Here is a 25,366-nt window from a genome sequence, read left to right on the forward strand (position 1 = left end):
TGGAAGCTTTTCCTCAATAAAATTCCCCAAGAGGCAAGGCCGGGTGGGCAGGCTCTGCAAGATGACCCATACCAGACTCTTGGGAAGGGTAGTACTGATAGCTCTGATTGCTAGTGGTACTCTGAGAAGCCCAGCTGAGCGGTGCAGTGAATGCTACCAACTTCTCTGTGCGGAGGAAGTGAGCTCCTTGTCGAGAGTCCACATCAGTTCTGACCCTGATCGTGTTAACCCCTCCCAATTAGTCCTTTATCAGAAAAATAAGAGAGTGTATTGGAGAGCATACAATACTGCCACTTTCGGGCAGCCACTCCTAGGAGAGTGTACTGTAAGGGAAGCCTAGTTGTGCTTTGAATGTGATGCTGCTGAAACAAGCTCAGCAGATCTAGTAAAAAGTAAAGAAATGGTGAAAATAGTAAGAAAAATTGTTTGTTACAAGTATTTATATAAGTGTACTAGAAAAGAGATCAACCCCTTTTAGAACACATTTCAAGAGAGCCCAAAATCCCTAAGTTTGATCTCATCTGGCAACTGCATTGCTAGAGCGATAAAACCAATTCTCTTATTACCCAAAGAAACTGGATCAAGTTTGAGAGTTCCTATATATAATTATTTGGGAGAAAATAAACAGAACCAGGAAAGTGAAATAGAAATTGAGAAAATCCAAAATTGTAAAAGCCAAATTGAGATCTCAATATCTATGTTAAACAAATTAATCCAGCTCCAGGCAGTATTAAAAATAAAGAATTCAATTATTAAGAACATTTCAAATGAAATAAAAAGATTAGCATGTGTAAATAATCAAGATCAAACTCCTACACTTGATCCCAGTGGGTGGGAGAACCTGAAAATTTTCAAAAAAGATATATGGGAAAAGGTAGTTTTTCTCACTGTGTGTGTACTTAGAAGATTGCTTTTTTTACTATGCTTATTTATCTGTTTTAGTAGAATAGTACTTGCCGTGCAGACCAACCTGAAGAAACCAAAGAAAGTAACAAAGTTTAGTAACCATGATTACCAAAGTGCACAAGAGATTTATAGTAGATTCAAAACAAAAAAAATTGTGAGTTGATGCGAGCTTAGAATTTAAGCTCGATCAAAGAAAAAGAGGGGGGACTGTTATGAACAAAATTCGGGTAATATTTTTTTTGTGAGAAAAAAGTTACAAAAAGCAGCCAGACCACGGGTAGCTGCTGAAGTTCTTCGTGTTTTGTTATTGTAATCACGAGTCGTTGTGGCTAATCGCTCCTTTTGTATCAGCAGAGCCTCGCCCGAGGCTAAGTTGTACCTTTCCCAGAAGGGTGGGAACCTTCCCGAACAGTAGAAGGTAGGGGGGGCTATGCAAAGTGACTCCAAGACCACAATGCAGCAGGGGTCCCCCGGTGTACGGAGAAAACCCCAAAACAACGAGCCACCTAAGAGTTGAGAGACTGGAGTGATGTCTAGACGTGAAGAGCCGAATGCTGAACCTGCAGAGATGCAAAACACCTTCAGAGCCTCTCGCCCTGACCAAGAGAGACGACCCCGGCGGTGAGACGAGGCTGACTGAGCCGGCAAAGGTACCATCTGACTGGATCAACAGGCCCTAAAAGCTCCCACGAGGACGTGATCCCCAGCTCTGCCCCTAGTGGACAGAGCTGTGCATATCCTCCTCCTCTGAGTCGCCCGGGAAGACGACAGGACCTGCAGACCTGTTGAGCTGCCCAATGCTGAGCTGATCACTTTTAATAAAGGCATTAAAAAGGAGAAGAAGTCTCCTGGCCCTGTTTATTTCAGTCGGTATGCCGAGGTAATGAAGTTAGGGAGGAGTATTCAACCGACCACCTGTATCTGTGAAGGGCAAGGAGGAAGGAATGAAGCAAGTTATGATCCTGAAGTTACAACCAATAGTGCAAAAGAGCAAGTATAGGAGAGGTATGTGCTTGAGGGCAATAAACTAAAGCACATATGACGTTGAGTAGCTCAGTTCTCGCGAGAAGCGCGATCAAAAGATAACCGTGTCTGGCTTGGGAGTGCTTGAAGGCTGTTGGCTGAGAATATTACCTAGGAGGTGGGCAAATCCTGAAGACTAGGGGAATTCAAAGGTGTACTGGGACATTCCTCGTTCTCTAGGTTGGGTGTTGTGTACATTAGGTAAGATCCTGGGTCTTTGGGTGACACTTGTGGCTTGGCCTTGGGTAGAAATACTTGGGTTGCATGGTACCTGAAGCAAGAATGTGCCTGGTAGGTAGGCTGGCTGAATACCATCCGTTTGGGTTTTTGGTGGAAGAGCTTGAGGTGTAATGTGGATTATCCTACATTTCATGAGCTGTCTGATGGGGCAGAGAGTGCGATGCATTATTATACATACCCTGAAAGCAAAAAGAAAACGTGCTTGGGGGGGGGGGGGGGGGCGGCTAAGAGGATGGGGGAGGGAATGAAGGACGTATTTAGGTGTTCTTATAGTTAAATTTTGTAACGACGGATTTTCAGGCCGTAAATCTCAGAGAGAGGCCAAGTGGGAATTTATGATAGAATCTGTTTTGTTTTTAGGGCTGTGTTTTGTTCTAGGGGGGTTGGCGGTTGCATCTAACCTGTCTCCTTACTATGGGGTGTTGGGCTGGTCGTAGCAGCGGTTGCGGGGTGCAGCTGACTAGTGAATTTGGGGGTCCTTTTTGTTTCTTTGGTACTTGTTATGGTTTATTTAGGGGGAATGTTGGCAGTGTTTGTGTATTCAGTGTCGCTGGCAGCGGATCCTTATCCGGAGGCTTGGGGTAGCTGGGGTGTTGTTGGTTATGGTTTTGGGATGGGGTTGGTTGTGATGGTGGGGCTTGTTATAGGGGGTGTGTTGGGGTTGTTGACGGACGAGGGGATGGTGAATAGTGGAGATTTGTTGTCGGTCCGGTTGGATTTCAGTGGGGTGGCTGCATTGTATTCAGAGGGGTTGGGATTGCTTTTGATTAAGGGATGAGGGTTCTTGTTGACTCTGTTTGTGGTGTTGGAGCTTGTGCGGGGGTTGTCTCAGGGGGCGATTCGAGCTCTTTAGCAGTAGGGTCAGGAAGTAGTTTAGTTAAAAATGCCAGGTTTGGGAATTGGAGCAGAGGGTTTGAGTCCTTTCTTCCTGAGGTGGGTGGTGGGGTAACTCTAAGAAGGGGTTTAGTCTTCAATCTTTGGCTTACAAGACCAATGTTTTTATAAATTATTAGAGTCAATTAAAGTTTAAGTAGCTTGTTTTCTAGGGTGGCCGCAAGGGGGAACAGAACTAGAATGATTGTGAAGTATATGAATGAGGCTAGTTGGCCGATGATGATGAAGGGGTGTTCTACTGGCTGGCTGCCTACTCAAGTTAGGATGAGGACGTTGGCGACTAGGGTTCAGAACAGGGTTTGTGATAGGGGACGGACGGGTATTGATCATAGTTTTGATGTATGTAGTAGTGGGGTGAGGAACAGGATGAGGATTGAGGCGGCTAGAGCTACTACGCATCCTAGTTTGTTTGGGATGGATCGGAGGATGGCGTAAGCAAATAGGAAAGATCACTCGGGTTTGATGTGAGGAGGGGTGACTAGCGGGTTGGCTGGGGTGAAGTTTTCTGGGTCACCTAGGAGGCTGAGGGAGAATAGGGCTAGTGAGACAAGTAGGGAGAGCATTAGTACGAATCCTAGGATGTCTCTGATGGTGTAGTATGGGTGCAAGGGGATCTTGTCACAGTCTGAGGGAATGCCTAGCAGGTTGTTTGAGCCTGTTTCGTGGAGGAAGGTGAGATGGATGAGAGTGAGGCCTATGATGACGAAGGCAAGGAGGAAGTGGAGAGCAAAGAATCGGGTCAGTGCGGAGTTGTCAACAGAGAACCCGCCTCAGGCTCACTTGACTAGTGTTTGCCCGATGTAAGGGATGGCAGAGAATAGGTTTGTGATTACTGTAGCTCCTCAGAATGACATTTGGCCTCATGGTAGGATGTATCCTACAAAAGCAGCTGCTATGAGGGTGAGGAGGAGGATGACTCCAATGTTTCAGGTTTCTTTGTTTAGGTATGAGCCGTAGTAGAGTCCTAGGCCGATGTGTAGGTAGATGCAGATGAAGAAGAAGGAGGCTCCGTTTGCGTGGAGGTTGCGGATGAGTCAGCCAAATTGTACGTCTCGGCATATGTGAGCGACAGAGGAGAAGGCTAGATTGGTATCTGCTGTGTAGTGCATAGCTAGCAGAAGACCTGTGACGATTTGAGTAATTAAACAAACGCCCACTAGATAGCCAAAGTTTCATCATGTTGAGATGTTTGATGGCGCTGGGAGGTCGATTAGGGCGTTGTTGATGATTTTGAGGATTTGGTGGTTTTTACAAAGGTTGACGGCCATTGGTTATTTCTGTATGCGGATATGAGGATGATGAGAATGGATAAGGCAAATGATCGTAAGTAAGCTTTGATCAGGCCTGAGTGGAGGGTGGTGGCAGTTTTGGTTGCTATTAGTTGTAGGCTGGCTAGCCCCTCTGGATCTAGTATTTTGTATCAGGAGAGGTCAATTAGATGGCATGCGATGTTTTCTCCTCCTTTGAGGAAGTTGGTTATACTTAGGCGGTGGGTTAGGGGGTCAAAGTATCCTAGGGATGTTGAGAAGTTTCAGAAGGGAGCTTGTTTTGTTAGGATGAATGTTTGGTCTATTTTTGAAGTTTCTAGAACTAAAGCGATGCCTAGGGCTGTTACGATTAGGGAGGTTATTTTAATAGAGGGTGGCATGGTTATTGGAGGGGTTTTTGTGGGGATGATGAATGAGGTGATGAGGAATCCTGCCAGGATGCTTCCCAGCACAAGGCGAGTGATAGGGGAAGTTACTGCGGGGTTGTTTTCACTTACTGGGGTCAAGGGTGGAACTCAAACGAAGTCGGTCTGTACTAGTACGGTTATGCGGATTGTGTGTACTGTGGTGAATGATGTGGCTAGAAGGGTTAGGAGTAGGGCTCAAGTGTTTAGTAGGATGTGTTTAGGCTTTCAATGATTTGGTCTTTTGAGTAGAATCCTGCTAGGAATGGTGTTCCTATTAGGGCGAGTTTGCCGATGGTAAGGCATGCAGTGGTTGTGGAGAGTATTTTTTGGAGTCCTCCTATTTTTCAGATGTCCTGTTCTCCATTTAAGTTGTGAACGATGGAGCCTGAGCATAGAAAGAGCATGGCTTTGAAGAATGTGTGAGTTGAGATGTGGAGGAAGGCTAGTTTGGGCAGGTTTAGTTCAATTGTGACTATTATTAGTCCTAGTTGGCTTGAAGTGGAGAAGGCAATGATTTTTTTAATGTTGTTTTGGGGGAGGGCGCACGTGGCTGCAAATAGTGTGGATAAAGCTCCTAGGCAGAGGCATAGGGTTAGGGCGGTTTGGTTATTATTGAATAGAGGGTGGGTTTGGATAAGTAGGGAAATTCCGGCAACTACTATTGTGCTGGAGCGGAGTAGGGCGGATACGGGCGTTGGCCCTTCTACTGCAGCTGGGAGTCATGGCTGGACGCCAAATTGAGCGGATCTTCCGGTTGCAGAAAGGATGAGACCTAGTAGGGGTAGTGTAGGAGATTGGGATGGGGGAGGAAGTTGTTGGATTTCTCAGGTGTTTCTGCTGGAGCCTAGTCATGCTATGTAAAGGATAAGTCCGATGTCTCCGATTCGGTTGTAAAGTACGCCTTGGAGGGCGGCAGTGTCGGCCTCTGCTCGGCTGTGTCATCAGCTGATTAGCAGGAAGGTTATGAGTCCAACTCCTTCTCAGAAAATGAACAGGACAAATAGGTTGTTCGTGATGATTAGGATGAGTATGGTGATTAGGAAAAATAGTAGGTAGTTGTTCCCAGAATTCAGGGGAAGATTCTTTCCTTCTACAGTTTCTCCTGAAATAATCTGACTGTCTACCTTGACCCTTGACTGAGTGCTAAAATAGTGATCTTCCCATTGCAATGAAATGCAAATTCCAAAGTAGTGAGTGTCTGCTCAAGAACCATGGAGATGCTGCTGTGCTGTTTCACAACAGAAATGCCAGAGCTCAGAGGGATTTTGGGGAAGCTTTTCTGGGCAACAGTTTCCAGCAAGTTTAGAAGAATTGGTGCATGCAACTGATTTTTTTAAAAAGTACCTGAAGGAGAGGATTTTAGAAGCTGTTTTATGTCTTTGGTAGAACAGTAACATTGAGTGTGAAAGAAAAACCGGCATTTTCTTGGTTATGTTTTTAGTCATTTACTGGCAAAACAGGCCAAATTGTAGGCACAACCAAGAACATTGTCCTGATCTCTTGCTGGCTGTGTGAATGAAACATGTCTCCTGGAGGGAAGTTGGAAAACAGGAAATCATCTCTGTTTGGGTTTACTTGTTCTGTGGGATTCAGCAGCCCAGGCAGTTTTCTCACAGCATCTGACTCATTTCCTGTGCCCACTACAGGTCACCTCAAGCACGTATTCAGAGGTGCTGATCCTGAGCTGAGTGAGAAAGGGACATTTAATGTTCCTGGTGTTTAAGAATTCTAGAGCTAGCTGTCACCTTGGCCAGCAGCAGTAGAGGACCGGCTAGGGAGACCAAAAGAAAATCCATTTTGATGCCTTCAAAAAAGGTAACAAAGGCATAAGTGGATAGTTCCTAGTTTCCCTCTCAGAGTCCTGAAGAACTAAAAACTCCGTATTGCAGAGAAAATGTCACTTGCTGACAGAAGCCAGAGGAGAACACTGAACTAAGAGAAACATCCCAGAGAGTAGAATTAGCCCAGTTCAATTTAGTCAGAGACACTGAGAATTCTATTCCTGTCAATTCAGTGCCATCTCCTTAGAAGATGCAGTTGTGGAACAAGAAGGCCATCTTGAAACGGTGGATACTGTATTTCAAGTCAAACAGGCAAATTTGTGCCTGGAGAGCTGCGTGGGCCAAAAGGAGGCAGGGGTAGTAGCCATGAGTAGCTGAAGATGAGGCAGCGTGTGGCCAGGTGGCCAAGAAGGCCAAGGGCATGGTGGCCTGAGTCAGCAGCAGTGTGGCAGCAGGAGCAGGGCAGTGAGTGTGGCCCTGTGCTGGGCAGCACCGCGGCCACAACTGAGGTCATTCTTGGAGTTCCTCTTGGATCCCGTGAACAACAGGCTTCGGCCCACAAGGAGAATTTGTGCTGCTTTGTGATGCAGGAGAACTTCCCAGGCTCTTTTGCGTTTGCTGTAGGGAAGACTGGTTATTGCTTGGCATAAGTTCACAGACCAACACAGAGCGTTTGCTTTGTCTTGTCGGGGCATGGTTGCCACCTCGTCGTAGTGACATCAGAAGGTTGCCTTGGTGCACGGAAGGCCTGAGCGTCAGAGCAGCCCTAGGCCTTGCCCAGTGCAGGAGGAACCTCGTGTATGAGTCATTTTTCGGTGGGCACTTGCACACTTTCAAAAGCCTTGTTTTCTCTGGTGTTGCAGCACAGCCTGCAAACTTGCAGAGCAGTGCTATAATGACTCACCATCTTGCTCCTGCGCTTTTTGCTGTATATGGTGTTTCCTTGTCAATCTACTATTTGACTCTTTTTGCACATAAGTAGAGATAAGAAGATAAGAAGAGCAAGAGCCGTTTTTCCCCTGGCTGTCTCTATTATTGCAGAAGAAGCCAAAGACGAGCAAAATGAGGTGGATGACAACAACCCTCCAACATTGTCCACACCGCCCTATTCCAGACCTGTAAGTGCCAGTTGTGTGTGGTGCTGTCTTTAGTGCAAGGCAGAGCTGCAAGTTTTGGAGCAGCCAGCACTTTGCTGTTGCAGGCTGAGGATGCTGGGTGCTGGAGTCCTGCCAGGAGCTAGGGATTTCCTCCAGGCAGCCACCGCACAACTTGGCCTTTCACCTGTCATGTTGAGGCCGCAAAGGGCTGCTGCCTCTGGGAGAGCATCTGGCTGCTTGGCTCAGGGAAGCTCTATCTCTTGGCTTCTGCAGTGCAATGGCCAAGGGCAAAGGAGGAGGTGCTGGAGGTGCCAGGGCTTGGTTTGTTTGTTTTCCCTTTTTGGCAAGGTGTGTTTGGCTTGTGAAAGTGGTCTGCACTTTCCTTCAGCAGTTCTTCACTGGTAGAGTCTAATTTGGGCACTCTGTCTTTTGGCTTTTGATAAGCTGCAAAGGGAGGATTGTGTTGTCCATGCAGCTGTGGGGGGCCATTCTTGTCCCATGTGGAAAAGAAACAAAGTGCAGAGTTGCGAAGCCTCCTTGTGAGGCCAAAAGCAGAAGCGGCCAGTTTCTGTTGGGGCATATTTTGGTGTAGTCCGCAGCTTTGGCAAGTGTCTTGGAGCCATGAGTGCGGGTTAAGCTGCAAGTCCTTGACTACTGTCTTGTGTTTCTCGGAAGAGGTAGGCCATCCTGAAACGGTGCCTGCGGTATCTGAAGTGAAATGGGCACCATTGTGTCTGGGCAGCTGCGTGGGCAAAAATGAGCCAGGGCTGGCGGCCTTGAGCAGCTGCAGAGGAGGCAGCGTGTTGCCAGGTGGCCAAGAAGGCCAAGGTCATGGTGGCCTGTGTCAGCAGCAGTGGGGCAGCAGGAGCAGGGCAGTGAGTGTGGCCCTGTGCTGGGCAGCGCCACGGCCACAGCTGAGGTCATTCTTGGAGTTCCTCTTGGATCCCGTGGACAACAGGCTTCAGCCCACAAGGAGAATTTGTGCTGCTTTGTGATGCAGGAGAACTTCCCAGGCTCTTTTGCGTTTGCTGTAGGGAAGACTGGTTATTGCTTGGCATAAGTTCACAGACCAACACAGAGCGTTTGCTTTGTCTTGTCGGGGCATGGTTGCCACCTCGTCATAGTGACATCAGAAGGTTGCCTTGGTGCACGGAAGGCCTGAGCGTCAGAGCAGCCCTAGGCCTTGCCCAGTGCAGGAGGAACCTCGTGTATGAGTCATTTTTCGGTGGGCACTTGCACACTTTCAAAAGCCTTGTTTTCTCTGGTGTTGCAGCACAGCCTGCAAACTTGCAGAGCAGTGCTATAATGACTCACCATCTTGCTCCTGCGCTTTTTGCTGTATATGGTGTTTCGTTGTCAATCTACTCTTTGACTCTTTTTGCACATAAGTAGAGATAAGAAGATAAGAAGAGCAAGAGCCGTTTTTCCCCTGGCTGTCTCTATTATTGCAGAAGAAGCCAAAGACGAGCAAAATGAGGTGGATGACAACAACCCTCCAACATTGTTCACACCGCCCTATTCCAGACCTGTAAGTGCCAGTTGTGTGTGGTGCTGTCTTTAGTGCAAGGCAGAGCTGCAAGTTTTGGAGCAGCCAGCACTTTGCTGCTGCAGGCTGAGGATGCTGGGTGCTGGAGTCCTGCCAGGAGCTAGGGATTTCCTCCAGGCGGCCACCGCACAACTTGGCCTTTCACCTGTCCTGTTGGGGCAGTGCAGAGCTTGGGCTCCGGCTGAGCTTCTGGCTGCTTGGTTCAGGGAAGCTCCATCTCTGGACTTGTGCGGCGTCATGGCCAAGGGCACACGTGGTAGTGCTGGAGGTCTAAAGGCTTTCTTGGTTTCTTTTCCCTGTTTCGAAAGGTGTGTTTGGCTTGTGCAAGTGTTCTGCACTTTTCTTGAGTCGTTCTTCACTTGTAGAGTCACTGTTGACTCAATTGCCTTTTGGCTTTTGAGAAGCTGCAAACAGCAGAAGGGGAAAGTTTCTGCTGATCCATTTTGCACTGAAGTCTGCAACTTTGGCAAGTGCCTTGGAGCCATGAGTGGGGGTGAAGCTGCAAGTCCTTGACTGCTGTCTTGTGTTGCTCAGAAAAGGAAGGCCATCTTGTAATGGTGCCCGCTGTATCTGAAGTGAAATGGCCAATTTTGTGGCTGGGGAGCTGCATAGGCCAAAACAAGCCAGGTTGTCTGCCGGTCTTGAGCAGCTGAAGATGAGGCAGCGTGTTGCCAGGTGGCCAAGAAGGCCAAGGGCATTGTGGCCTGTGTCAGCAGCAGTGGGGCAGCAGGAGCAGGGCAGTGAGCGTGGCCCTGTGCTGGGCAGCGCCACGGCCACAGCTGGAGTGCTGTGTGCACTTGTGGGCCCCTGAGAAGCAGAGAGTCATTGAGGGGCTGCAGCGTTTGCACAGAAGGACAGGGGAGCCGGGCAAGGGGGTGGAGTACAAGGCCAGTGAGGAGGCGCTGAGGAAGCTTCTGCTTGGACATGAGGACCCTCATGAGGGACCTTCAGCATCTCCTCAGTGCATCCAAATATTTGAGCCCCTTTTGGAAGCGACTTTTCCCCCTTTTTTCCTTAGTTTTTTGTTTTTGTTTGCTTGGAGGAAAAGGCTTTTTCATTTTCTTTTTCTCCCAACTAAAGTTGTTTTCATCATTTTTTTCTGCCCTTTTATAGCACTGGGACTGAGTCTGCTAGAATTTTAATTTCCAAGGTATCACTTCTGGAGAATGCAGTAGTTTTGCATGAGAACACATCACTCTGTGCAGGGACTTTGGTGCAGAAGGAGCTGTTGTGGTTCCAGGCCAGCCAGTATGGCCTCACACATCACTCTAAGCTTAGTAGTGACCGTGCCTTTTTGCAGCCCAGGGAATCAGTGTGTGTTGTTTGGGAATTGAGCAGCAGGTCAATGCCCTTGCATTCCAGCTGCTCCTCAGAGATCACAGGAGCTGGAGGGAGCTGGACTTTATTTCTCATTCCAGCCACTTTAGCACCACCAGTGTGGTTGAGTCCAAGAGAAGAACTTGCCCGAGCACAGATGCACAAAGAGTGCAATTTCCAGTGCAATGCTCTGGGTCTGATTCCTTTCCCTAAGGACCTACACTCTCCAGATTCCCCAAGCGTGCGCTTTTTTGAAGCAACAGGAGAGCGATCTCAGGATTGTAGTTGAGCTGGGCACAGACTACCAAGTTCTGATGTCTGTAGCAACACACAGGGGACAGTAAAGAGAGATTTCAGTAACGAAATCTGTCAATCTCTCTCTCTCTCTCTCTCTCTCTCTCTCTCTATCTATCTATCTATGTAACATTTGCATAATTGAATCGTCCTGGCTCTGGTCCAAGGCAGTTGGAGGTGCAAAGCTCACCTAAAGCATCTCTTTCTGGCTAGGATTAGACACATATTCCCTCGACCAATTCTGGGCAGGCAGAGATGTTTCTGCCTCCAGATAGGATGGTTTTCCCTTTTAGAGTTGTTTCCCTCCTCTGGCCTCTTCTGCCCTGAAGTCTCCAGTTAATTCTTTCAATTTCTGCCTGTCCTAGAGAGGTGCAACAATTCCATGTTTAGGTGGTGTTTGGTGACTCTGGTCATACATGCATTACGTGACACATGGTTTCCTTCACTGGCATCCCCAGGGCTGTGTAAGTGCATTCGTTCATGGGGCCTTAGGAGAGTCTCTTTCCCTCAGCAGCAGCAGCAGCAGCAAGGAGTGGTGGCAGGGTCAGGACCAGGAGGAGGTGCCTGCCCTGGCCCTTTGCTCCCAGGCCCCAGGCCAGGAGGCCTCTGGCTGCAGCAGGGCGCTCTTCGGGCAGCCCCTGGCAGCCTCTGCATGGAGCATGGCACGCTGCCCCGTCTTGCTTGTGCCACTTTTCTTCAGCAATACCCTAGCTCCTCTTCACAAGCAAAATACCCCAACAATGTAAAAAGAGCTAATTCAAGTACACTTCTATCTGCCTTTGTATTGTAGTTCAGGGCATGTCTTTTTTTGTCTAGAATTTCATGATTTTTATGAAAACATGCATTCATATCTGCACATTTTTGTGGTTTTAATTATTCATATACCAAAACACTCCTTTTTAAACTCTTGATTTATTGCAGTTGGTAATTTTGACGTTGTATATTTTAAAATGTCACAAAACAACACCCTTTGGGAAGTTTTTCTCACTCTTAAAAAAAAAAAAGCCCGTAAGCCATTTTAGTCTCTGTCTCTCCAAGTTGGTTCATACTGGCCTATTTTCAATCAGGGCTACAATATTTTTAGAGGCTTGAGAGAGGTCCAATGAAATGCACACCAGTGATTCCTCTTGTGCAATGTCCTGGCCCTGCCATAAAGCCTCTTTTCACTTTTTTTTTCTCTCATTAGCTCAACTGCAAACACACGTTTAGTTGCAAACTTACACAACATGAGAAAAATCAAAATTATGCGAGGGGCCTTTGGGAGCTCCTTGCTGATCTTTCTGCTTCTTCAGCTGAGCAAGGCTCTGATCCAGGCAAAGCGATTGCATTTAGTGCTACACAACCATTTGGCTGGAACTCTGCTGATTTCTAGGGACACTGGAGGCCTCAATCTCCCAAGGATGTTTTGGCTGAGCCAAGCTTTGCTGGGTTTTGGCTGCAAATACCATTGCCCTTGCTGTCTTATATCCACAAGTACCATGGCTGGGAAAAAAATGCCACGTGGGCCATCTTCCAAAGGCACTTTGGTCTGGAGTTTCTGACTGAACGAGAGCCTCATCCACTGCCAAACCACATGAAAAAAATCATGAAATAGAACTTCCCATCCTTAACAAACAACTGACAATTCAGAAGTGGATCTAGAGCATCGGAATGAAAAGGAAGGCAATCTTCCAATGGAGTTGTGCTTTCGGGAGTTTTTCTTCTGACTCCCACTCACAGCTGGCACTGGAAAAAGTCATATCTCTGCAAGCGTCAGTGTCTTCTGTCTGCCATCAGTTGTTTTGCTGCAACAATCAGAACAGGCAACAGGCTGGAGAGAGGCTCAGCTGATGCTAGGAACAGGAGCTGCCCCAAGGAGAAAAAAGAAATGAACTTTTACCTCCCAAACCCATCTCCCCAGAGGCTCAAGCAGGATTCCTCTGGTTCCCAGAAATACAAAGAAACAGGGCTGAGAAGACCCTCTGCAGCTATGTGTTCATGCACAAGATTTTGCTGATGCCATTTGGGTTTGGCCTTTTTTTCTTTTCTATCTTTTCTGTATTCCTTCCACATCAATTTAGAGCTCTGTAGGCTACTCTATTTGTGACTCCTTTTCCCAGTCCTTTTCCATGGCCTTTGCCTAAGCAGAAAGACAAACTTCCAGAGCTCCAAGCGCCGGGGGGTAGAAGGTCCCAGTGTTATCTTGGTTCTTCCTGGGACAGACCCCTCTGGGGAGCTCGTGGACTCACCATCCCTGCAAGCCTTTAAAAGAAGACTGGATGTGGCACTCGCTGCTGTGCTTTAGTTGAGGTGTTAGGCCATGGGTTGGACTCTATGATCTTGAAAGTGTCTCTCTTCCAAGCCAGGATTCTGTGATTCTGTGACTGAGGCAGCTTTTCCTGCAGCCCTGGAAAGGGCTGCGGGGGCCCTTGGCCAAGGACGGGGATCAGGGCTCATGGAAAAGAAGCAAAGGGCTCAAGGCAAAGGCCGAGAGGGCAGAGCTGCCCCAGCGCGGCGCAGAGCGAGCCTCATGCCCTCCTCCTCAACCTGCGCCCTCTGCGCTGCCCTTTGCGGCGCCGGCGGCTCCTCTCGCTGAGGGGCTCCAGGGCATGCTGGGGACCGGGCCCCTCGTCTCCGGGAAGCGCCGGAGCCTCAGAGGCGAGCGGCGGCTGCTGTGGCCGGCAGGGGAGAGCTGCAGCTGCGGCCCTGGGCACGGCGAGCTGCCGCAATGGCCGGCTCCTGCCGCGGCTCCTGCCTCTGCTCCGGCCTCTGCTCCTGCCCTGTGCGCACAGACACGGCCCAGCGCTGCCCGGCAGCTCCCTGCCGCTCCGCAGCGGGCCCGGCCGGGCTGCTGCTCTCTGCAGCCTCGGCCCGCCGCTGCCGGCCCCACCGCGCTCCCGCCGGCCTCTGCCGCAGCCGGGCCCACACGGGAGGCAGCACATTGCGGCCAGCTCGGAAAAGCCCTGCCCGCGAACAGCCCGCCACGGCCTCGGCCTCAGGCCACAGGCTGCCGGCGTCCTCGCAGCTGCGAGCCGGCCCGGGCCGCCTGCCGGCCTCGGCCACAGCTCCCGCCTCTGTCTCCATGGCTGCGGCTGCTCGGCACAGCGGGCTGAGCACAGCCAGCGCCAGCAGCAGCTCCTCACGGGCCCAGGCTCCGGGCGCTCCGAGCCCGCCCTCCCCCGAATCCCAGCCCTGAGGGGCTTGGCGTCCCAATGCATCCCCTGGGGACAGCAGGGTCGGCCGCTGAGCTCAGCCCATGGTGACACTACCAAGTGACCAATGGAAAATTCACCAAATCCTCATCAGAGACAAGAGAAAACTCCCATGGTGCCTGACAGCCTGAAGCAACTGCCAATTACAGATCATTCCATCCATGTGGGAAAAAGAGACTTTTGCGTTAAAGCAAAACAGAGTTATCAAAAAGGAGGGCAGGAACAAACAACAAAGTGTTTTGGACTCATGCTTCTTGTCTCTGTTAGAAAGGCCAAGAAAATGCAATCCTTGCTCTTCTGACACAGCTCTGTTCATGGTGTGGGACAGCGAGTGCTGATGATGTGCAGGACCTAATGCAGGGGACAGGGACCAGGATGCAGCAGGCACAGTGCCAAGCTGACAGAGGGATGATCTCTGGCAGTGGCACTGAAGGGGAAGAGTTTGCAGGCAGCACAGAAAACAGCTCTTTGTTTCCCCTCTTCTTTCAGTGCTGCTAAGAATGTAGCCTGGAGCAAGCTGGGAACACCAGAACATGGAGCCCTTTACAGGCAGGGCTGCATCTGTTGAAGGGGCAGAGGGAGCTCAGCAAGAATCACACACAAACCAGCAGGGGACTGAGGAGCCCCTCTGGTGGCAGTGAGCAGCCTCGAGCTCTGCTCACTGCTGCTGCCATTTTCTATTGAACCATCTCCAAGGACTTCTGTTGTGCTCAGTATTTCTAAGTGGTTTCCCACTTGGTTTTTTTTGTCTCCTGCACCTTGATTTCTCCAAATTTTCCTACCCTGTCAGCAGCAGCCCCTGTCCAGAACTGGCTCTAAAATATCAGCAAAGCAGCTAGGAACAACAATGGGTGGAATCCTGTGGCTCAGGAATTCGTGTGCCAGAGCCCTGCCTGTGCATTATGCTTTGTCAGGACCTCCTTTTCTGAGCAAAAACTAGTGAGCAGTGAAGGTTTTTTGCCTAAGAGCTCCTGAGAAGCGAATGTTGTACTAGATTTCTCATGAGTGAATCCATTAAATTCATTACTGGCAAACAGAAAGTAAGGCTAGGGTAGCAGAGCAGCTGGGAGCTGGTCACTCCCTGCAAAGGGCTGGTGTATGATGTGAGAACACCACGTTCCAGCATGGGCGAGCAGGGTAAATGTGCTCAAGGTGCTGCAGGCGAGGTTTGGGCTCACTTACAGGGCAGTCAGGGGTGGTGAGCACTGCAAGATCCAGCTGCAGTCCCCATCCATGTCCCTTTCAGTGCTGGCTTTAGTGTGTCCGCAGCCTGGATCCAGAGCGCCCTGGGGGGCTCCTGAGGCTGCCTTTGCACTCAGGGTGAGAATGTGCAGGAGCCCCTGAGGCTGGCAGTGGGGACCAGGGCTGGGGCTTGTGGCCTGGCAGGTGTGGCTCTGGGGGCTGGGACATGCCAGGGCATGGGTCACTGTCGCTGCCCTCCAGAGCCCTGGCTAGCTCTGTGATGTTCCAGGGACAATGCCAAGAGTGCAGAACTGGCTAGACTAGGGTTTGCCTGAGCCAGAACCTTAGGTCAGCTGCCTAGCAGTGGAGACCCCTGGAGGACCAAGTGGAGCAGGCAGCAGAAGCTCTTCTGTGGTTAAAGTGCAATTGAATTTATTAGGAGAGACAGAAAGAAGATACTTAGCACAAAATCCCCAAAGGGAAGCAGAAGTTAAAAGAACCCTCAGCGCCCCTGTGCACGGGTTTTTAAAATCTTTCAAAACGGGGGGCAGACACCATACAGTAACCAATAAGCGACTGTTGGGGTGTGGTTTCGAGGGCCACAACAAATCAGAACAAGGGGAGGAGAGAGGGTTGGGACAGGGATTGGATCTTGCGGTAAGAGACAGGGAACTTTCTGGAACAAAGGGTAGGGTTTGGGCTGATGGATGGGCCAAAGGGGCCGGGTTGTCTTGACAGACAAGGAAAAGTCTGGTAAGGAGGGAGGGGATTCCTTGAGGGACACTTAGGGAAGAGAGCATAACACAGGGGAGAAATTAACTGTAATAACTCGGGGAACACTTGAACATACCACAAGCTAACAGAACATTTGGCTCAATAAACTAACACACTGCAACACAGAAATTCAGGCTTTCAGCAGCTGAGAGGTGGCAGTGTTAGAACCCGCAGCAGCTGGTGAAAGCCATCTCTCTCCTTCAGGTTCTTGCTGTGTGGGAAGGTGCTGCGGGTTGTGGTGGCTGCACTCCCCCTTTGCTGGGAGGATGATCTGTACCAGGGGAGAGCAGAAAGCTGCCATGGTGAGCAGAACATGCTCAGAGCATTACAGTTCAGAGAATGGCACTGCCCCTGAAGGGCAAAAAGCTTGAAAGCATAGAATTCTGTGCAGAACTGTTGCACAGATTTTCTCTTCTAGAATGTGCCCATTTTCGTATTCTGTGGATGAATACATGGGGTTTTTTTCTTAAGGTTTTTGGGAGAACTCTCAAGTATATTTCTGTTTGCATTTTCCATCCAGCATGTATACAGATTTTTTTTAATTGTTCTTTTGTAAATATTTAGGGAAAAAATACCAAAGCATTTTTTAATCCTTTGGAATATTGTGATTAATATTCTTAGAAAAAAAACCTTGTTGAACAAGTCTGAAAACACAGAGAGAAGAAAAATAGCATAAAAGTCTTTTTAAAAAGGGTGTATAATGAGGACTGCAGAACTGAATAATTCCTCCAAGGGCAAATTCTTCAAGAATGGCCAAGATATTTCCTTAAATCAAGGGAAATATGACCTGAAGCCATACAAAGAGCAGCCAACACAAATGAAAACTCTTTGGAAAAGAGGGCATTTTTCCAGTGACATCAATCTGTCGGGATAACTAAGGGATGTCTATCATTTTTGCACTGCATTCCTTGATATTTATAGTGTGTTTTCTCCCAGTTTCTGTGAAGTGAATAAGAAACTGCAGTTTTTTACGGTGTGAATCCTCAAAATTAGAGGGTTTTAGGGAGGCTACAAAATGCAGGCCCCAGAGACAGCAGAACTGTGATTAGAGCTAAGCAGCAGCCGTGAGATAGGCAGAGTTCCTGGAACAGCTATGTCGGTGACAATCCTCCCTGTTCCTCTGAATCAGACACAAGAGTACTGAGAGGGAAAAATAAAGCACAATCTAAATGAGAGGTGAACCCTCCATTGCAATTACCTAATTGGTCTAATATTAATAAAAATTTAGAAAAATATTTGGATTCAAAGAAACAACTCTTTGCATTACCTGGAAGATATGGTCGTAATGATGTAAATCCACGATTTGAAAGTCTTTCTCACCATGATACAAAAGAACTCCGTCAATCTTTGGGAGAAAGTGGGTTCTCTTCTCCTTATTTTAATAATGTGTTGAAAAGTATTTTTTATTCTTATGACCTAGTCCCTGCTGATTGTCGAAATGTGGCTTCCCTAATTTTAACCAATTCACAATATCTGTTATGGGAATTACAATGGAAAAAACTTCTTAATAAATTGGTTGAAAGATATGAAAATACTCCTTATGAGAATATAGATGTTACCCAACCTAGCAGGTGATCCATTTTACCATAGACCAGAAAATCAAGCGGCAGAATTACCTTGGCCTGTATTACCAGATATTAAAGGTGCTGCTAGAAAAGCTTTATTTTCAGTTAAGCCAGCTGGTACCCATGTAAATGCTTATACTACTATCAGACAAGGTGGAACAGAGACAAGGTGGAACAGAATCCAGTGGTTCTTTTCTAGCCAGATTAACCCAAGCAGTCGAAAAGCAATGTCCAGATGAACAAGCTCGCTCCTATATTGTTCAAAACCTTGCCTTTGTAAATGCTAATGAGGAATGTAGAAAAAATGTTTTAACTTTGCCTGATCAGCCTCCAACTATTACACAGATGCTAACAGCTTGCAGCAGGCTCACTTCTCCACAACATCTTGCTAACATACAAGTCAATGCATTAGGAAAAACATTGGAAGATAATCTGACACAATGAATGGATAAATTTGAAAAGCTCCTAGTAAAACAAGAAAAAATTTGGGAAAAATCTGTTGGTACTTTACAGTTGGACTCTGATAAAAAGACTTGTGGTAAACCAGGTCACATTAAAAAGCATTGTCCTATGAAAACAACCCAACCTAAACAACTTTCTATTTGCCCTCAATGTTGAAAAGGGAAGCATCTTGCTAAGTACTGTCACTCTCAGTTTGACATTGATGGCAGACCTTTGTCGTTAAACTTAAAAAAGAGCATGGATTACCACCGCACCTCGACACAAGTAGTGGTATCCCCTGGCAGGCAGTTACCCAGTCAAGTGGTGTTAGTACCTGAGTCATTTATCCCTCAATCAACCAATGCTCAAATGGTTCCAGCTCAATACTCTCAAGTGCAAGGTTTGAATTAGCCTCCTCAAAATTGATTCATCTATTAAATAATTTGTGTTGTGTAAGCCTTCATACTGGAATTGTTAATCTTTTTCAACAAAGACAGTATTTTTTGATTCTAGGCAAAGCCAACAAGAAGATTTTTAAACTCTCAATCCTTCCTTCTGTTGTTTCAGTAAATTGTAATGAAGAACTAGTGATTTTAGCTCTTGCACTTGATGTTCCCATGGTAATTCCACCAAAAACACCTATTGCTGTCGCAGCTGCCCATTTGTCTCGGTGCAGGGAAGGCTCGAGACCCTCAATATGAGTGTTCAGCAAGCTCCATTTGTTGAAGAGAGCATCAGACACTTATACAGCAAGTAATAAGCTCATGAATATTCTGTAATTTACACCGTCTATTGGCCACACTACAACATCAGCTCTTTCTCATTCTTTAGGGGTTACATCTCTGTCATGGTTTGGGCCTGGCACAGAGCCAGTGCCCCCATGAGAATACCTTCTCCCTGGTGTCTGCTGTGAGATGTGACCAGGAATAAGCAAAGCAGGCTCCAGCTTAAACATAAAGAAAACTTTATTACCTAAACTAGAAGAAAAGAAGAAAAAACCTATAAGGGAAAAAAAAAATTGAAAACCTTACAAAAAAGCACTTTCCTCCTCCCCACCACCCAAAAATTTCCCAATCCAATACATTCCCCCAAATCACCAACTGCCCAGTCTGGCACCACCCTTTAGGATATTCAAACTGCAGTCCATGAAGAGGAGAGGAGTCATTCTTGCACCATAGGCTTCCCCTGGAAACACGCTGAAACTTCGTGTGCTTCCATGTCACTCGGCACCGCCCGGAAAGTCCTTTTGCCGCTTGTGACATCTTCCTTCCATGCCCAGTGCTCTCACCACTGTGCATGGACCAGAGCTGCTTTTATGGTTGTCTTTTAAGGATGCCTTGTCTCATTCCAAAAAGGCACAGTCTCTGCTTTGGGACATCTGTCCCCCCCATTTTTCCCAACCCCCTGGGGCCGAGAGGTCCCCACAATGAACCCTCCTGGTTCTGAGGCACTGCCTCCCCCTAAGTGCAGTCTCTGTGTCACAGGAATAAAACTGAGTCTATGGCTACACAAGAAAAGTCCAGCCAAAAGGCCACTCCAATCATCTCTCCCCACTCAGCCAGGCTTCTTCACATCCTTCGGGCCAGGTCCTTGTCTCATCTCATCTCTTATCTCCCTTCTTATTCAGCTCCGAGGAGGATCAGCATTTTTGCGAGGTCCCAATCATGAAAGAAAGGGGTTAAAAATTTCAGTCTCTGCCTGTCCCAGAGCTCCGGCACTCCCACACTTGCTGCTGCTTCGGCCGGGCACCTCCTCCCTCGCTGCATTAAGCCCCCCTTTCTCCTCCTGGGCCAGCTGCTATCACATTCGTCCTCGCCGGCTCTCCCTCTCTCTCTCCTGGGGGGGTGTGGCTGCCCGATGTCTCTTGGGGCTCCTCCACCCTTCCATCCTCAAGGGCCTCCTCACCCCCCATCTCTGTCCAGGCCCAGGCCTACCACATGGCTGCCCCTCCCCCGCCCAGCAGCAGCGGCTGGACGGGGGAAGGGAGATCCGACCTCCGTCCCTCAAAGTTCCAAGAGAGCCTCCCAGGGCCGAAGCTCTGCTTTTAACCCCTGTGTGTTCTCAGAGGTGTGTCCAAACCCCACTGGCTACACCAGGTGCCAATATCAAAATCCGAGCACCCATTGGTTTGACCACAGCATCCCAGAATTCCCACTCTTTCCTGGTCAAACCACCACAATCTCTCTTTTCTCATGTCTCTTTCTGTCAACCACAGCACTTTGTTATGGTAATACAGCTAGGCTCAAGGACACGCTATCTTGCAGGTGCAGGACTTGGAATTAGCCATGGCCTTGTACTTTTCCAATTCCAAGCTACTCTCCCAACATATTGCTATTGTATTTCTGTTACCAATGAATATACCCAAGCAAAACAACTTTCCAAAGAATTCAGTTGTGTCTGTGCTCTCTAGTACCTCAGGTCCAGAGGTCTTTTGGGTGCAATGTTTGGACAGTAACCAAGCAAAATTGACTTGCTGCCTGACTCACTGTGGTAAAACAATTTATGTTACAGGCATGCCGCATACTGGCACAGATGTCACTGTAATTTCTCACATAGTCTGGCCCATTGATTGGGATTTGGTGGCTCCTTCAGGTTCCCTCATAGGGATTGGAGGTGCTGCCGTGTGTTTGCAAAGTGCATCCATTGATTAACATTACAGGTCCTGAAGGAAAGACAGCAATAGTGCGCCCTTTTCTTGTTCAGAAGCTTCTCACCGTCTGGGGGAGAGACGTCCTGTCCCAATGGGGAGCAGAACTGGAGGTGGGCCTGTGATGGAAACCACGTCAAAACCTGCCACTTGAAAGCTGACCTGGAAAACTGATCATCCTATATGGATTGATCAATGGCCTTTAACGGAGAAAAAAATTAAATATCCTTAAAAAGTTGGTAAAGAGCAATTACAACAAGGTCACGTCACTCCCACAAATAGTCCCTTGAATTCACCAGTGTTCATCATCCACAAGAAGACATCGGACTCCTAGATGTTGCTTCATGACCTGAAGAAGATCAAGTGATTGAAGACATGCGACCTCTTCAACCTGGACTCCCTTCTTTATCAATGATCCCATAACAGTGGCCTCTCATTGTCATTGATTTAAAGGACTGTTTTTTCCACATTCCACTTCATGCTGATGATGCTCCAAGATTTGCTTTTTCAGTTCCGATCATCAATCGAAGAGAGCCCATTCAGACATATCACTGGAAATCATTGCCCCAAAAAATGAAGAACTCGCCTTTAATTTGCCAGTATTTTGTTACCCAAGCTTTTTCTCCAGTTCAATGTAAGTTTCCCAGCTCCTTGATTCTGCACTACATGGATGATTTGCTCATCGCGGCTCCAACGCAGGCAGAGATAGAGAAAACCCGTGCTAGTATTGTTACTGAAATCCAAAATGCTGGACTTGCAATTTCTGCTACAAAAATCCAAGAAGTTCCACTCTGGAAGTATCTTGGATGGGAGATGACTGAGAAAACAATAACACCACAGAAGATACAGCTCAGAAGCAGTGTCAGCAATCTGCAAGGCTCACAGCAGCTTTTGGGAGAAATCAGTTGGGTCAGACCTGTTTTGGGAATCACCAATGTTGAACTGGGTCCACTTTTCGATTTACTGAGAGGAAGCTGCAACATCAACTCTCCAAGAACCTTAACACCCAAAGCTCGTTCAGCCCTTGACAAGGTCATGGAAGCTCTCCAAAGACAGCAAGCTCATCGCTGTATTCCAGAAAAGCCTTTCTTTTTTGCAATTTTAGGAGAAAAAATGCAACTTTGTAGCCTCATTTTTCAGTGGGACCCTTCTGAGAGAGATCCTTTGTTGATAATAGAGCGGATTTTTCTTCCCTACAGGTTTCCAAAGACTATTTTCACAGTTTTAGAGATGAGAGCAAAAATTGTAATTAAGGCCAGGACCAGATTGTTAAGTTTAGCAGGTCAAGAACTTGCAGTTATCTATTCACCATTGAAAAAATATTATCTTTGTTGGGCAATGCAAAATTCTGATGATTTGCAGTATGCAATGTTGGACTTCCCAGGTGTTTGTTCTGTTCATTACTGTCACGGTCCATTCTGGTTAACGGGTAACGCAATGATTTTTTGGTGCAAAAATATCCAACAAGGCACAGGGGATTTGCAGTAACAAATCAACAAAATGCAGTTTTATTGAAATAACCACAACTGAAAAGTGTTGGTGAGGGGAACTGGGGAAGAAAGGGAGAAAATAAGGAAAGAGGGAGGACAGGAGGGTAGAGGGGTTATAGCTGCCGAGATGTGGTGCCACTTTTGTCCTTCGGGGTCCAGCCGTCGAAGCTCACTGGGTCACGTCTGGGGAGATCTCGAAAAGCACGGCTAACCAGGGCTCCAATTATATGATTTTTTTGTTGGGGGGAAGGGAAGCCAAAACCAAGGTCTCCGATGAGGGGGAAAGAACAGAAAAAGGGGGGTACACAGAGTCCTAGCCAAGCAACAGGCAAAATCATTGTTTTCATGGCCCAATGCTCGCAGGTGTGTTTATTCTGGGCAGCTTTTCCCCCTTCGTGCACACCTCCCCCGAGCTCGGGGGGGGTGTTCAGTCCCAGTCTCTGGAAGAAGGTGAGAGGGGGGTTTTCTTGCACGGGGATTTCTTGTCTTGGTTCCTTGATGAAGAGGCTCACATCTCTGCTTGTCTGTCACAGTGTGTGAAGGCAGACAAGAGGGGTCTTCTTTTGGAGGGGGGCACCACCCTAGAGCTCAGACCAGCCAGGCCAGGAGGCAGGGAGAAGGTCCAGATCCATTGTTCAGAAAGGGCAGAATGCCCCCTTCAAGTTCAGCATGGCGTGTTCTGCAAACAACACCTGTGGAAACAGTGAGCTGAGAAGAACCTGACCTCCCCTCCCCACTGGCTCAACAGTTTTTAACTTTTCGGTGGTCTTTTCTTCATGGCAATTGTGAGGCAAGAATGAAGGACATTTTGGACAGACTCTCACACGACCCCGTGACTCACAATTGTCTTGAGGGATCTTCATCAGCAGAACTCTGGAGTGTCGTTGATGAATCTTCAGAACTCATTGCATGTCGGTAGCATAACCCGGAAAAAATAGGGATGACAGAAAAGACGCGGATAAAAAGAAGAGAGAGGGAAAAGAAAAGAAAAAGATAGGGGAAAGAGAAGCAATAAGCAAACATAATTAATATTGATTATCATAACAATTTAAAATGGCTAATTATAATAATTTCAAAAAAAATGGCTAATTAATTAAAGCAATATCATTTGTATAACAATTTCAAAAAATGGTTGAAACAAATCACAAATTTTCAAAACAAAAACAACAAACAAATCATAATATAAGCATTGTCTTTTAAAAATTATTTTCTAAAATAATCTACTAAAGATCAAAATAACCTTCTGTAAATCATACTTGAGAATCAAAAATTGCTGTAAAGCACATATGCTCAATTCGTAATTGTTTTGTGTCAAATGTTTTGGGGATGTCTATAGTGTAGAGGACATCGGCTAAGCGGTGTGCATTGGCTACAGACATCAATCTCCTTAGCCTTTTCATCATGTTCCAATTCATAATGAATAGGGCTGCTGACAAGATAAAACCAAGCGTAATTAGAATCAAAAGAACAACAATTGGGTGGCACACACTGTTCAGGACACCTGTGGCAGTAGGTGACCATCCAAAGACCGTATCCCACCACCTATGCTCAGCATCTTGCTTTACCCTCTCCATAACCCGGTGTATTTGTTCTCGAGAATTTCAACCAGCTCCTGATGGAGCAGCAGTTGTCTCACCAGGGTAAAGTTCATTCCGATAGGAGTGGGCATCAGCTTGTGAATCAGTGTGTATTTGGATTGCAATAGGTAGTGAGAGGTAACTGGAGCTTCATAAGAGAAATCACATCCTACAATCTTAGTAAAGTTACAAACACAAAAGTTTGAGTGGTTCTTTGTGTCTACCACAACATCATCTACAAACACAAAATCACAAATGGTTCTAAAGCATGCACACCCATTGCCTATGTATATAAGAACTGTTCCAGTAGCCTCATTAGGACGAATCTCAAAATGACAGATGTTTTGCTCTGTGTCTAAACAGATATCCTGAGCTACGATTACATTGCTTTCACAGATGAACCCTTGTTTTTCTCGGACAATACAAGATTCCAGATTAACAGTTTGCCATTTGTCATTGACCTGACGGGCCCATCCCCTATGTTCTGTGGGATAGAGAACAGCTCCGTCATGGTTTAATCCTAATGCAAGAACAGGGAATGATAGTGGAACCCTGGAAAAAGTTAAAGATAGAATCTAAAATGTTAGGCTTTGTGCTTTCCCAGATCAACTGCACCTGCGTAAGCAGTATGATAAATTATATAATTGTTAGATGTGATGATTGTTTAGTAATTAAATGTAATTATTATATAACCATAAGAAGAATAGTGAGAAACTATGTTGGAAATTCAGAGAGGGGCTAAATTTATGTATACAATAGAACAATATAAGTTTAATGATTAACATGAAAGTTATGTAACGATAGAGTATAAAACATGATAATTTCAGATGTATGGTCGGAGTCAGATTTGGGTTGAATATACCCCGATTCCCAGAGCTCTTAATAAAAAGCACCGCATATAATCGCTCCGTGATTATGTGTTTTTGAACGCTAACAGGAAGACCAAATGTACAGAAGAATTGCATATGGTTAAAACAAAAGCAGTGGCTGTGTTTGAAATGGGATCATAAGTAAAGTTCACCAGATTCCACCAGGATTGGAATTCTCTTTCAAACTCAGTGGCACTGTCCCAGATTATTTTCTGAATTTCTGTGGGGAAAGTGCCTTCCTCGCCCTCTCTTATAATTGAAGCAGAGTCTGACTGCATCCATAATTGTGCCTGGATACAGCTGAGGGCTAAGGAAACACTGTTTTGTGTAGCACCAAGTGCATCAATCACCAATTTGTGATCATTCACGTTCACTCTTTCCCAATTTGGCAAAATGTTTGACAGCAGCCACTGGTGTGTCCCCAAGGGTAACAGTGATGACCTCAGTGGTTGCTGTAATTTGATCAGATCTCTAGTTGTAGCAGCCAATTTGTACTTCAGAATCAATGCTATTCAGAATTCCCAATCCTGTACCCACAACACCGGTCACGTCCCTTGGTGTTCTAATTTTAAAAGAGCTTCGTTTCCGAAGCAAAGTGGTCCAACCTTCAAAAGAAGTTTGCAGAAGCAGAGAACAAGCTGGCTGAATATCTGAAACATTGTTCTGCATTAGCAATTTGACCTGTTTGAGAGACCATGCTGGACTGAACAATATTTGTTGTTGGCCAGTTTTCCTGATTATATAAGGTCCAATCTTGAAAATTCTTGGGATGAGTATGACCGGTGGTACGGGTGAAGTGGTGACAGTGGTAAAGTAGGTTTCAGCATTTATTACAAATTTAAAAGAAAGGTCTTGAG

At 47.0% G+C, this 25,366-nt stretch overlaps 1 protein-coding gene and 1 pseudogene across 1 annotated transcript in view; both read right to left on the reverse strand.

Moving 5' to 3' along the window:
* LOC128943636 (zinc finger protein 271-like) overlaps positions 1–25,366 on the reverse strand; it is a 592,338-nt gene that overhangs the window by 557,345 nt on the left and 9,627 nt on the right. The gene's annotated exons all lie outside the window — the stretch shown is intronic.
* Positions 3,187–4,331, reverse strand: LOC128943644 (cytochrome b-like; annotated as a pseudogene).

Source organism: Melozone crissalis, unplaced genomic scaffold (assembly GCF_028551555.1).
Source record: "Melozone crissalis strain CALT ecotype California unplaced genomic scaffold, PUWL_Pcris_2 ptg000052l_1, whole genome shotgun sequence".
Lineage (NCBI taxonomy): Eukaryota > Metazoa > Chordata > Aves > Passeriformes > Passerellidae > Melozone > Melozone crissalis.